General features: G+C 35.7%; 1 pseudogene; it reads left to right on the forward strand.

Moving 5' to 3' along the window:
• The first annotated feature begins 1,827 nt into the window (after nucleotides 1-1,827).
• Nucleotides 1,828-12,632, forward strand: LOC148578563 (uncharacterized; annotated as a pseudogene).
• Nucleotides 12,633-12,792: the final 160 nt, after the last annotated feature.

Here is a 12,792-nt window from a genome sequence, read left to right on the forward strand (position 1 = left end):
CTCTCATGTGCTTTCACCAAAAGCAACGTATACTTTTTTCCTCTTAGTCAAAAATCAGAGAAGTAAGAGAAAGCTTAGTCCCTAAGTTGTTCACCAAATAACCAAGAAAGAGAAGGTTAAGCAAAAGGTTGAAGTCTAATCACCCACATCAAACTGTATCAAGAAGTCAGAAGCTAAAAGGCGATTTCATTTCCTTATACATGCATCATATCTTCTTCTCTTCATCTTCAATGTTCTGCCTATCCATTCTGGGTTAAATGGGAAAGATGGTCTCTACTCTTCACTGCTGTGCATCTACGGTCATAAGTGTGTCTTGGAGACCAAGTTTTTCAATGGCCAAGATCTGGGTTTACCATTGAAGATATCTGTTTCTGTTGCCCTGTGTTTTTCGATCAACAAGAGAAGGTCAGAACCAATGTTCCTATTTTGAGGATTAATGGAAAAAAGTGAGATGGTGAATTGGTAAAGCACAAAGCTCGAGAGTTGAGGAGAGTGCAACTCAGCAACATGCAAGGAGATACAAAAGAAGATTTCTCACTATTCTGAAGCTAAGGAGAAATAACCAGTGTTCTTGAGGTGTATGTTTTGAGAAGAGCTCTCTGAAGAAGTTCATCTACTTGGATAGTACTTCCTAGTCAAAGGAGCATTCCGCCAGAATTAAGAACTGAATCAGAGGCTAGCAAATCTGGTTTATCACATAGCAAAGAGGCTGTTGTAGAATCAATCTCCTTCACGTTTTGCAGATTGTAATTTACTTTTCAATGTTTATCTTTCTGTAATTTCTTGAGGTAAAAGGTTGAATGAGAGAGTCGTTGAAAGAGCCTAAGAGAGAAAAAGGCAGAGAGATACACATGAGTGAAAAGGCTAGAGTTATTTCAGATTTCTTTAGGTTAAGTCTGTGTCTTGTATCCTGTACCTGTGAGGTACCCCTTTCTTAGTTGGGTTAGCACTAAGAGGAAGAGTTAGGTATTAGCATAATCAAGTCAAGTTAGGTTAGAACTTGAGTGTGAAAGGGTTGTGTCAATCCTGTAGAATTGGTGTATGTAATACTTTAACTATAGTGGAAATTTTACCACTGTTGTAGTGGAGACTAGACGTAGGTTGCATTGCACAAGGCAACCGAACCAGGATACATGATGGTGTCAGCTTCTCTCTTCCCTGCTCTGTTCTGTTTTTTGATATTCATGAGACAAAATGAAATTGTCTCATAAATTTTTCGCTGCTGAGTTCAAACAGATTCAGATTGCAAGTTTGTTTTAAAAGGGTTATTACAGTAACTTAAAACAAGGTCATAGATTCAACCCCATTCTCTAAGCCTTCTACAACCTTCAATTGGTATCAGGAGCCTTGGTCTCAGAATCAAGCTTCACTGCTTGGAGCAAAGGTCCAATAGCGAACAACTTGGGCACAACCACAGTTGCCTACACTCTAACTGAAGGCCAGTCAAACAATAGGCCTCCCTTCTTCAACGGGAAGAACTTTGCCTACTGGAAAGAGAGGATGAGGATCTTCATCCAATCTATTGACTACAACATATGGAAGATTGTTGTGAGCGGTCCCAAGATTCCAACAAAAACAAGTGCTCATGGAGTGGTGACTCCAAAAGAAGAAGCTGAATGGAATGAGGATGACAAGAAGAAAATGGAGCTGAACGCTAAATCCATCAACCTTCTTCATTGTGCTATCAGCTTTGAAGAGTATCGAAAAGTGTCTAGATGCAAGACAGCTAAAGAAATCTGGAAAAAACTCCAGGCTACACACGAAGGCACTAAACAGGTCAAAGAAACGAGGAATGATATGCTGCGAAAAGAGTACGAGATGTTCAATATGAAGGATGGAGAAAGTATTGATGAAGTGTTTGAGAAATTCTCAATTATAATCAACAACCTTGATGCTATAGGTACAAACTACTCAGAACAAATCCTAGCGAGAAAACTCCTTAGAAGCCTCACAAAAGAATGGAAAACCACTGCCACTTTCCTAGCCGAGAGCAATAACCTAAGCCCTATAACATATGATGAGCTGAGAGAAAAATTCCTTGCCTATGAAACCACACACACAAACCCGGACTCAAAGAAAAAGAGAATAGCCCTCAAGTCAAAAATAAAATCAAAAGAGAGCGAGTCTAGTGATGGTATTTCAGATGATGAGCTTATGTTTTTTGTTAGGAGATTTAGAAGGACGATGAAGAACAAGGGTAAATACAAGGGTTCAAGCTCAAAGGAACACAAGATGGACTTGAGCAAGGTGACTTGTCATCATTGCAAGGAGGCTGGACATTTCAAGTTAAACTATCCGAAACTCAAGAAGGAGGACAAAGGAAAGAAAGAAAAGAAGAGAGTGCTCATGGCATCTTGGGAGGATCTTGAGAATGACTCCAATGAGGAAGAAGATTCTGAAGGTGAAGATAAAATCTGCTTCATGGCTGGTAATAATAATCTTGATGAGGTAAATTACTATGACTTGTCTATAGATGATTTACATGCTATAATTGATGATCTTACACTAAACACCTCAAAACTGTTGGATAAGTACAATAAATGCAGATCTGAAAAAGATGTGTTAAAAGTTGAAAATGATTTTTTAAGAGAAAAGGTGAAGAAAACTGAATGTGCTTTGGATATTATTGAAGAAAACAGATTTCTAAAATCTGAACTTGAAAAACTAAAAGGAAAGCACATTGTGGATCCTTCTCAAGAGCTTGTTGCTGAAAATGAAAGACTTAATAAAATGATTAAAATGTTGAATGGTGACTTAGCAAAATTTGCTCAAAGTTCTAGTAACTTGGACAAATTACTTGCAAGTCAAAGACTGTTGTTTGAAAAATCTGGTTTAGGCTATGTAACCAAGGAAAGTGCAGTTTTTAATAATTCCTCTATGAAATTTGTGGCTTCTTCATCAAATACTAAATCCATATCCAACAAATCTGGTATTGGATATTTTCCCACACTTGAGGAGAAATTTGATGAAGTTTACACTAGTGAAACTAAATTAATTAATGATGACAAACATTATTTTATTGGGCAAATTAAATAATTAGTGTTGATTATTTATGATTAAATGTTGTAAGCCAAAACTCATTATTGCAACAGCCCAAGTGGATGAAAAATATAAACAAAGCTGGTGGGCTACAATCCAAAGGAAGCCCCAAAGAAATCAAGCAAAGAAACAAACGGGCTACATGAATGATATCCGATCCAAGCCCGATAGCAAGCAATTTCTTCCCATGTGATTTCACCAAAAGCAACGTATACCTTTTTTCCTCTTGGTCAGAAATCAGAGAAGTAAGAGAAAGCTTAGTCCCTAAGTTATTCACCAAAGAAGCAAGAAAGAGAAGGTTAAGCAAAAGGTTGAAGTCTAATCACCCACATCAAACTGTATCAAGAAATCAGAAGCTAAAAGGTGATTTCATTTCCTTATACATGCATCATATCTTCTTCTCTTCATCTTCAACGTTCTGCCTATCCATTCTGGGTTACATGGGAAAGATGATCTCTGCTCTTCACTGCTGTGTATCTACGGTCATAAGTGTATCTTGTGGACCAAGTTGTTTTTCAAAGGCCAAAATCTGGGTTTACCATTGAAGATATCTGTTTTTGTTGTCCTGTGGCTTTCTGTCAACAAGAGAAGGTCAGAACCAATGTTCCTATTTTGAGGATTAATGGGAAAAAGTGAGATGGTGAGTTGGTGAAGCACAAAGCTCGAGAGTTGACCTAAGAGAGTGCAACTCAGAAACATGCAAGGAGATACAAAAGAAGATTTCTCACTATTCTGAAGCCAAGGAGAAATAACTGGCGTTCTTGAGGTGTATGTTCTGAGAAGAGCTCTCTGAAGAAGTTCATCTACTTGGACAGTGTTTCCTAGTCAATGGAGCATTCCACCAAAATGAAGAACTGAATCAGAGGCTAGCAAATCTGGTTTATCACATAGTAAAGAGGCTGTTGTAGAGTCAATCTCCTTCATGTTTTGCAGATTGTAATTTACTTTTCATTGTTTACCTTTCTGTAATTTCTTGAGGTAAAAGGCTGAATGAGAGAGTCATTGAAAGAGCCTAAGAGAGAAAAAGACAGAAAGATACACATGAGTAAAAAGCCTAGAGTTATTTTATATTTCTTTAGGTTAAGTCTGTGTCTTGTATCCTGTACATGTGAGGTACCCATTTCTTAGTTAGGTTAGCACTAAGAGGAAGAGTTAGGTATTAGCATAACTAAGTCAAGTTAGGTTAGAACTTGAGTGTGAAAGGATTGTGTCAATCCTGTGAAATTGGTGTATGTAATACTTTAGCTATAGTGAAAATTCCACCATTGTTGTGGTGGAGACTGGACGTAGGTTGCATTGCACAAGGCAACCAAACCAGGATACATGATGGTGTCAGCTTCTCTCTTCACTGATCTGTTCTGTTTTCTGATATTCATGAGACAAAATGAAATTGTCTCATAAATTTTCCGCTGCTGAGTTCAAATAGATTCAGATTGCACGTTTGTTTTAAAAGGGTTATTACAGTAACTTAAAAAAAAGTCATAGATTCAACCCCCCTTCTCTAAGTATTTTACAACCTTCAGAAACAAATTATCTTTTGGGAAAGAGGAAGAAGAAGAAGAAGCCCTTTGCCAGTGGAACTTCAACGGCACCTACCAAATTTTTTTATTCTTTCACAGAATTCAATTGCAATACCGTATCTAATACGTTTGTTTGTTGTGTTTCAGGTATTTCTAGGAATTATTTGCACAAGAGGCGCACCACTGGTGGAAAGAAGAAGGTTTTCGGTTTGGAGGAAGAAGAGAAAGTATGCTTTCACTCTGTTTTTCTTAATTTTTTTCCGAAGTGCCTTAGTTTCTCTTAGTTTCAAAACCAAATCCTCCCAAATTTTAACCCTCGTCTGAATTTCAACCCAAATCCTCTGTCCATATTCAATACCAAGATGATGGCACAGAAATTTGTAGTTGATTTGAATAAGCCCCTTGTTGATCGATGATTCTAATATTTACTTGGATCACTGATTTCACGTTATTGCTTTTAGATCATATTTACAGCTGTAGTAATTTTTGGAGACTGATTTTGAATTTTTTTTTTCCGAAATTGACGTTATTGCTTGAGATCTTATGTGTGTGGATATGCAAATGGCCTTCTATTTCTCTTGTGGTCAATGAGACTAAAAGCTATAACAAACAAATTAATAAAATTGTGTCACAGCACGTATGTAAGAAATCATTGAAAATTTCCAAGTGCATATGCTCTATTTCCATGTGCCGGAGGTGGGTGAATGGTGTATCTAAATCTATGCCATTTAAGCAAATTGCTTTGATGCTACCCTAGACTGGCATCTTCAGTTGCATTTGGCATTTACTTTTCTAGCCATGTAACTTATTCTCAGTTGCTACTGTCTGGTTGTTAATTGAATAGTGCATGTTTCATTCTCTCCCCTTGATCATCTTTTATTTCTTTTGCCTTTCTTTTTGTATGGTTGGAATTTTGGATTCTTTGAAAGCAGTTGTTAAGATTTGGTTCGTGGTTGCTGAATCGTACTAGCGTGTGAACATTTTAGAATTTATGGCCATCTGAACTAGGATTACATAAAAATAAACATATATAGAACTTTCTTTTATCTAGGATGTCACATAAAATAGGGTAAAGATTTAGGAAAAAAAAAGGAGTGAATCATCTCTAAACAATTTTGCAAACTTCAGCAGAATTAAATGACATTCTCTCATTTGACATGATGGAAATAAGATTGCAGGATGATTAGCATTTAGCATTACTGAGTGGGTTTGTTTTGCAAATGTGGTTTCCCATGCTTATTTCTTGTTGGATTTTCCATCATTGTTGGAATTGAAGCTGCCAAGGGGTTCAAGTGGTTTCTAAACAAGCTGAATATGTGTTCAGGAAGTGGTAATAACTCTGAGAACTGTAGAGTAGATAGACCCCAACGCCCGGAAGGGCAGGGTTGATACCTTTCATATTCCTCGAAGCTGATAACAAGTTGAGCATGTTGACATGTTTGGCGTTGAGCTCTATCTTCTTTTTATCTTTATAATTTCATTCGGTCTCAGTCTTAGAAATGACTACACTATCTGCTCCTTTTTTGGTTGGGACTTGGGGACCATTCAAGATTATCTTCTAAATGTTGTAATATACTAACTAAACAAATATCTTCATTCTCTCCTTCCAATAGCTGTAGTTCTTTCCATTGAAAAACGGAGGTCTGTTGTTGAGTGTAGGTCACCACATTGGAATCGTTGTTGTTTGCCATCAGGATCTTTCCTCCAAACTACAAAGCTTGGTCTCTTTGAGACCAAGCTCTAATACCAATTGATGGTTATCAGTGGCTGAGAGAATAGGGTGTTGAATCTTAGCCTTATTTTCTGCTGAATATTACTTTTTACTTTTTCAAGGAAAATTAGGAGATGTTTTTACTTTTGTCTGATATCGAGTTGAGAGACATTTTCATTTTGTCTCCTGAGTAACAGAAACAGAAGCGAAATAGAGAAGAAGTAACACCCAGATGTATCCTGGTTCAACTACTTGGTGCAATGTAGCCTAAATCCAGTCTCCATCACAATTATGATGGAATTTCACTAGCCTTTTTAACACATTACATACATCAATGTTTTTCCTAGGATCTACCCAATCCTATCTGGGACAAATCCAGATTCTAACCCAATCTGAATTTGACTAAGACTCAACCTAACTTTCAACAGCCAAGTGCTAACCCAACTTACAAAGGAATCCCACAGAATCATGAAACAAAATAGAAAGATGTACAAAGAAACTCTGAAATATCTTATGATTTTTTCTCCTGGTTTAACTCACTGCCTTTTACCTTTCGTTGGCTTTTTCTTATAAACCTCACCATATTTTCTCCTAGTTTCTTTTTTTTCTTTCTTTCTTGCTGAATGACGTGATCAAAGTGAAAAGAGAGAGGAGAGGGAAGAGAGGACTTTTGGCTTTCGGTGGAAGCTTCAAGGAAATTAATTGAAATAAATTTGGGGTTCAAGTATCTGAAAGTGGGAGTAGGTGACCGTATGAGGCTTGAAGGATTTTGAGCTCATTTCTTTATTTTCACATATTTGGTTCATGGACTTGTGATAGGGTTTGGCTTAGTTATGATGGACCACAGTGTGTGGACTTAATTGTTTGTTCCTTAGGTCAAGATGTTTGATTTATTTTTCCTGCACACCGAACCAAATAAATTAAACCAACAATTTATAATTACCCTAATTTTGTAGTATGACTATTATCGCTGTTCGAATTATGGGTAATAGATATGGCAGTATAAGTAGTTTCTGAAGGGTTACTTAAAGAAGATCATTGAGATTATTGAGATATATATGGTTTCTCAATTTGATTATAGTTTTGATATCGCTAGTAAAGAATAGGAAGTGTAGTGTAGGGCTTCCCACATATGCTAACCCAGTTAGCCAAAGCATGAACAACATTAATAAATATAACAACAATTGTAATAAACCAACAAAAGAAAACATGACATTCACCTGATAGCTCCAGCTGCTGCTTTCTCAAAATAAACACGTGAGTGCAACCAGTCTTGAAATTTAAGCATTTTCACATAAGTACGCAAAGTCATTTTCCTCAAGCAATATGAGTGAAAATCAAATTGATCTTCAGTAATATCTGCATAATGTTTTTCATTGGTATCTAATGTATCTAGACACAATTGTAACAATTTCTCATTGGTATCTAATTTAATTGTAATCTATTATTATTATTAGGTTAGAGATTAACAAATGCAGCAAATATTGGAGCACTGAGAGACAGAGTAGCAAAATTGAAATTTACTGCTTCCTTTACGGTGGAAAGGCAGCCATCACACAAGCAGCTCATACATTAGCAATGAGAGTTCCAAATGGCATACATTTAAACAACCATGCCCTTTCTGGCATTGCAGGCTATCTACTCTATAGTTCTCAGAGTTATTACCACTTCCTGAACACATATTCAGCTTGTTTAGAAGCCATTTGAACCCCTTGGCAGCTTCAATTCCAACAATGATGGAAAATCCAACAAGAAATAAGCATGGGAAACCACATTTGCAAAACAAACCCACTCAGTAATGCTAAATGCTAATCATCCTGCAATCTTATTTCCATCATGTCAAATGAGAAAATGTCATTTAATTCTGCTGAAGTTTGCAAAATTGTTTAGAGATGATTCACTCCTTTTTTTTTCCTAAATCTTTACCCTATTTTATGTGACATCCTAGATAAAAGAAAGTTCTATATATGTTTATTTTTATGTAATCCTAGTTCAGATGGCCATAAATTCTAAAATGTTCACACGCTAGTACGATTCAGCAACCACGAATCAAATCTTAACAACTACTCTCAAAGAATCCAAAATTCGAACCATACAAAAAGAAAGGCAAAAGAAATAAAGGATGATCAAGAGGAGAGAATGAAACTTGCACTATTCAACCAACAACCAGACAGTAGCAACTGAGAATAAGTTACATGGCTAGAAAAGTAAACGCCAAATGCAATTGAAGATGCCAGTCTAGGGAAGTATCAAAGCAATTTGCTTAAATGGCATAGATTTAGATACACCATCCACCCACCTCTGACACATGAAAATAGAGCATATGCACTTGAAAATTTTTAATGATTTCTTATATATGTGCAGTAACACAATTTTATTAATTTGTTTGTTATAGCCGTTAGTATCATTTACCACAACGAAAATAGAAGGCCATCTGCATGTCCACACACATAAAATCTCAAGTAATAACGTTAATTTGGGAAAAATTTTCAAAATCAGTCACCAAAAATTACTACAGCTGTAAATATGAACCAAAAGCAATAACCTGAAATCAGTGATCCAAGTAAATATTAGAATCATCGATCAACAAGGGGCTTATTCAAATCAACTACAAAGTTCTGTGCCATCATCTTAGTATTGAATATGGACAGAGAATTTGGGTTGAAATTCAGACGAGGGTTGAAGTTTGGGAGGAATTTTGGTTTTGAAACTAAGGCACTTCGAAAAAACAATTAAGAAAAACAGAGAATTGAAAAATAGTGTGAAAGCATACTTTCTCCTCTTTCTCCAAACCTCAAACCCTCTTCTTTCCACCAGTGGTGCACCTCTTGTGCAAAGAATTCCTAGAAATACCTGAAACACAACAAACAAACGCATTAGATACGGTATTGCAATTGAATTCTATGAAAGTATAAAAAAATTTGGCAGGTGCCGTGGAAGCTCCACTGGGAAAGGGCTTCTTTTTCTTCTTCTTCCTCTTTGTCAAAAGATAATTTGTTTCTTCTTCAAGATCAAGTTGGTACAACTTCTTTGAATCAATTATTATAAAATGAACAATTTTAAGAGAATTATTATAATGATTTTACCGACAATGATTTACAACAACATTTAGATAAGAAACAATGTGAATTAATTGGTTAGTAATTCAACATCATCTCAAAATACAAGGAGAAGAAAAATCTAAAAAAGACAGAACAGGAGAAGTGACGATGCAGGGACCACCAACGGACTACGGTCTACGGCGACGGCGAGGTCCCAAAACCAGAAGACGACGAGCGACGACGACCCGATGAGTTGCTTCTGTCGCCGACAACGAGGATCCCAGGAAAGGCCGCGACACGTGGAGACGCCAGCGAGTGTGACTGAGACGAGATTCGAGTGTGACTGAAAGAGACTGTAGTGGGCTAGTGTGAGAGAGAAGAGAGAGTTTCAGTCTGAGAATTGAGAGAGAGACGTTCTTTGAGAGAGACGTAAGAAAACCGAGGAAGATGAAGAAAACCAGAACAATTCTTTTGAATTTTTTTTTGTTTTTTAGATGTGTTCTTTTTTTTTTTGTATGAATGAACATCAGAAATAAGGGTTTATGGAGGAGTATAAGCATGATTGACTGTACATGAATAATCAATCAGATGTTGCTTTATTTTTAAATTATTTAAGTTTATAAATATAAGTTAGCTCAATTTTAAAATTTGATTAATTTAAAGAGATAGATTTTGTCCAACATAAAGAAAAGGATATTTAAGTCTTTTTATAAAATTAAATAAAAAAATATTGCGCGCGGTCAGGTTGCAGCGATATTAGCGTGGGATGCATCGGCGTCGACAGGCTATGGTGGGTACAACGGCGCGGGATGAGATTGCGGCGGCGTGCACGGGCAACGGCTGAACGGCGTTAGGAAAAACGGCAGTGTTTGATGCATCGGAATGGCCGTCTCCGATACCGACGACGAGTTTTGGGAGTGGACCGGAGATTGACGACAAATTTTGAGCATGAACAAGAAATTAGGAGATTATAGTAAAATTGGAAATAATAGTATGTAGTGCGAATGTGTATAATTATTAATTCTAATTTTCTAAAATTTAAAATTTGTAATTAAAGAATTAATTAAAAATCTAAATTTTAATTTTTAATTTTTTTAAAATTTATTCATTATTATTTTCTTATATTTTCACATATACTTTTAATAATTAAGTTTTAAAAAATTTAGAATCTATTTATTAATAATTACATTAGAACAACTTTTAATGTAAGTAAATTAAATATAATTGTTGTGCATGGATTAATCTGAAATTTTTTAAAAATTTACCTGTCTGAGAATATATTTATTATAAAAAAAATTTAAACAAAATTATTAAAATAAAATTAAAACAAATAAAATTTAAAAATATTTTTAAAATTTTTGCCAAATTTCGGCGACAACAAAGAGAACCACCCAGATAAAGTTACTTAAAACGTCTTTTTTTAAAAGATGTTTTTTATTAATTAAAATTTAATACATATAATCAATTAAACTGTATTATTTTTGTCAAAATTAAATCAGACAAATTAATTTGGCCGAAAAATCGATAAATCAAACTCTGATTTAAATTAATATTCTTTTTATAAAAAATGACTACAATTATTCTATTATAAAAAATGACTAAAATATTACTATTATATATTATATATATTAATTTTAAAAATCCTAAATCTTAACTCTATAATGACATAAAAAAAGGGATTAAAAATTAAGAGTTTTCAAATTTTATATATAATAATAATAATAATAATAATAATAATAATAATAAGAGGAGTATTTTAGTCTTCTTTTATAATAAGAATATTGTAGTTATTTTTTATAAAAAAAATTTAATTTAGACCAGTTCAAAGTATAATTTATCGATTTTTTAGCCAAATCAATTTATTTAATCTAATTTTAATAAAAATAACATAGTTTCATCAATTATATATATTAAATTTTAATTATTTAAAAATATTCGTTTTAAACGTATTTGAGTGACTTTCGCAACAAATATATTTTATCCTTTTTTTTTTTAATTCCTTTTTGCATGGAGCAAGAAGCCCCTATCCTCATGTGCAGGCATTTTTGCTAGCACAACCTTTAACTGAGGGACCTCACAACCTTTAACTTTCCAGTGCTTTCCTAGCTTTTTGCTGCCGCAGCACCATCGATCTCGTTCGATCGGAGAGAGTGATGGCGGAATTGGATGTTGCTGAGTCAAAAAAAAGGACAAACGGAGCAGGTTGAAATGGCGAAGGAAGCGTGCCTTTGCCTTGTGTCGTATGAAAAGTTGTTCGTGATCAAACTAAGCAATTTAAAGAAACAAGAAGTTGATGTCAAAGATTGGACTTGTTTGCCACCACCAGAGTTCGATTTCGATTTGAAACTTCCAAAGTTTGATATGTGTCCTTTCGAGTTCGACTCCAAGATCTATATGGTGTCCGGGGAGCCGGGTAGAATCGGGAGTGCGAGGGTCTCCTGGCCTATCTACGAATTCAAATTTGGGGAGGGCAGTTTTGAGCGTGCGGAATCACTGGATGATGCACCGCTCCCTTTTGACAAAGCATTCATGGCAAACACGCCAGGCTCAGGCGATGTTTATTACTTCTATATGGAATCACCGGTCAAAGGTTCACCTGACTGTTACGTTCTTTGTTCTGGATCTAGAACTTGGAAACCCTTAATGGCTCCTCCGACCGTCAGCGACCCACCTTTCCGATTTAACATGTTCCTCCTCGACAACAACATCTTTCTTTCATCGAGGAGAAACAGAGACACCTGTTTGGCCCGCTTCGACCCCATAAAAGAGAATTGGACGACTGAACCGGCCGCTGAGAACAATCTTTCGAACTTCATAGACACCTTTGCGGGTGGTAACTACAGTAGTTTTATTTATCACCCGTACATTTCTGTGTCCCTTCCGGGTCTTGGCAGCAGCAACTACACCGTTTGCCTCACAAATGAATATGTGGTGGAACCTCCTCCTAAGACACCTTTGAACAAGGTCCTTGCCATTCTCGTTAACCACCGGAATAGCCGTGTTGCATTATATCAATACCTTGATGAGTGTTTTGAGGGTATTCAACCCAGTGTGGGAGAAGATTCCAGGTTAAATTTTGTTGACCTTGGCAACGGCAAGCTGTGTGCAATACTCTTTGGAAGTCTATATGATTTCGAATCTAATTCATCGGCGCTATGCTTCTCAGTTTTCACACTGTCAGTGGACTTTGCAGCATTGCAACTTGAGGGTGGGGCTCCTCCCATGGAGCGAGATTTCTTACAAGTGACTGTCCATAAGAAGAGTGCCTACACCATGGAGATCTCCAAGTTTGGTCATCATATGCGCCACGCGTTTGTTTGAAAAATTTAGTTTAAAAATTTGATTTGAGTCATATTTATAATATTATCGATTGAATACATTATTGATTTGATTAAGAAAACAAGAAAATAATAAGAATGATGATAAAGCAAAAATAATCTTCCGTCCGGGTTATAAAAATTCAAATCAAGTTTCTAAATGA

Source organism: Arachis ipaensis, chromosome B1, assembly GCF_059453495.1.
Source record: "Arachis ipaensis isolate K30076 ecotype BB chromosome B1, ASM5945349v1, whole genome shotgun sequence".
NCBI lineage: Eukaryota > Viridiplantae > Streptophyta > Magnoliopsida > Fabales > Fabaceae > Arachis > Arachis ipaensis.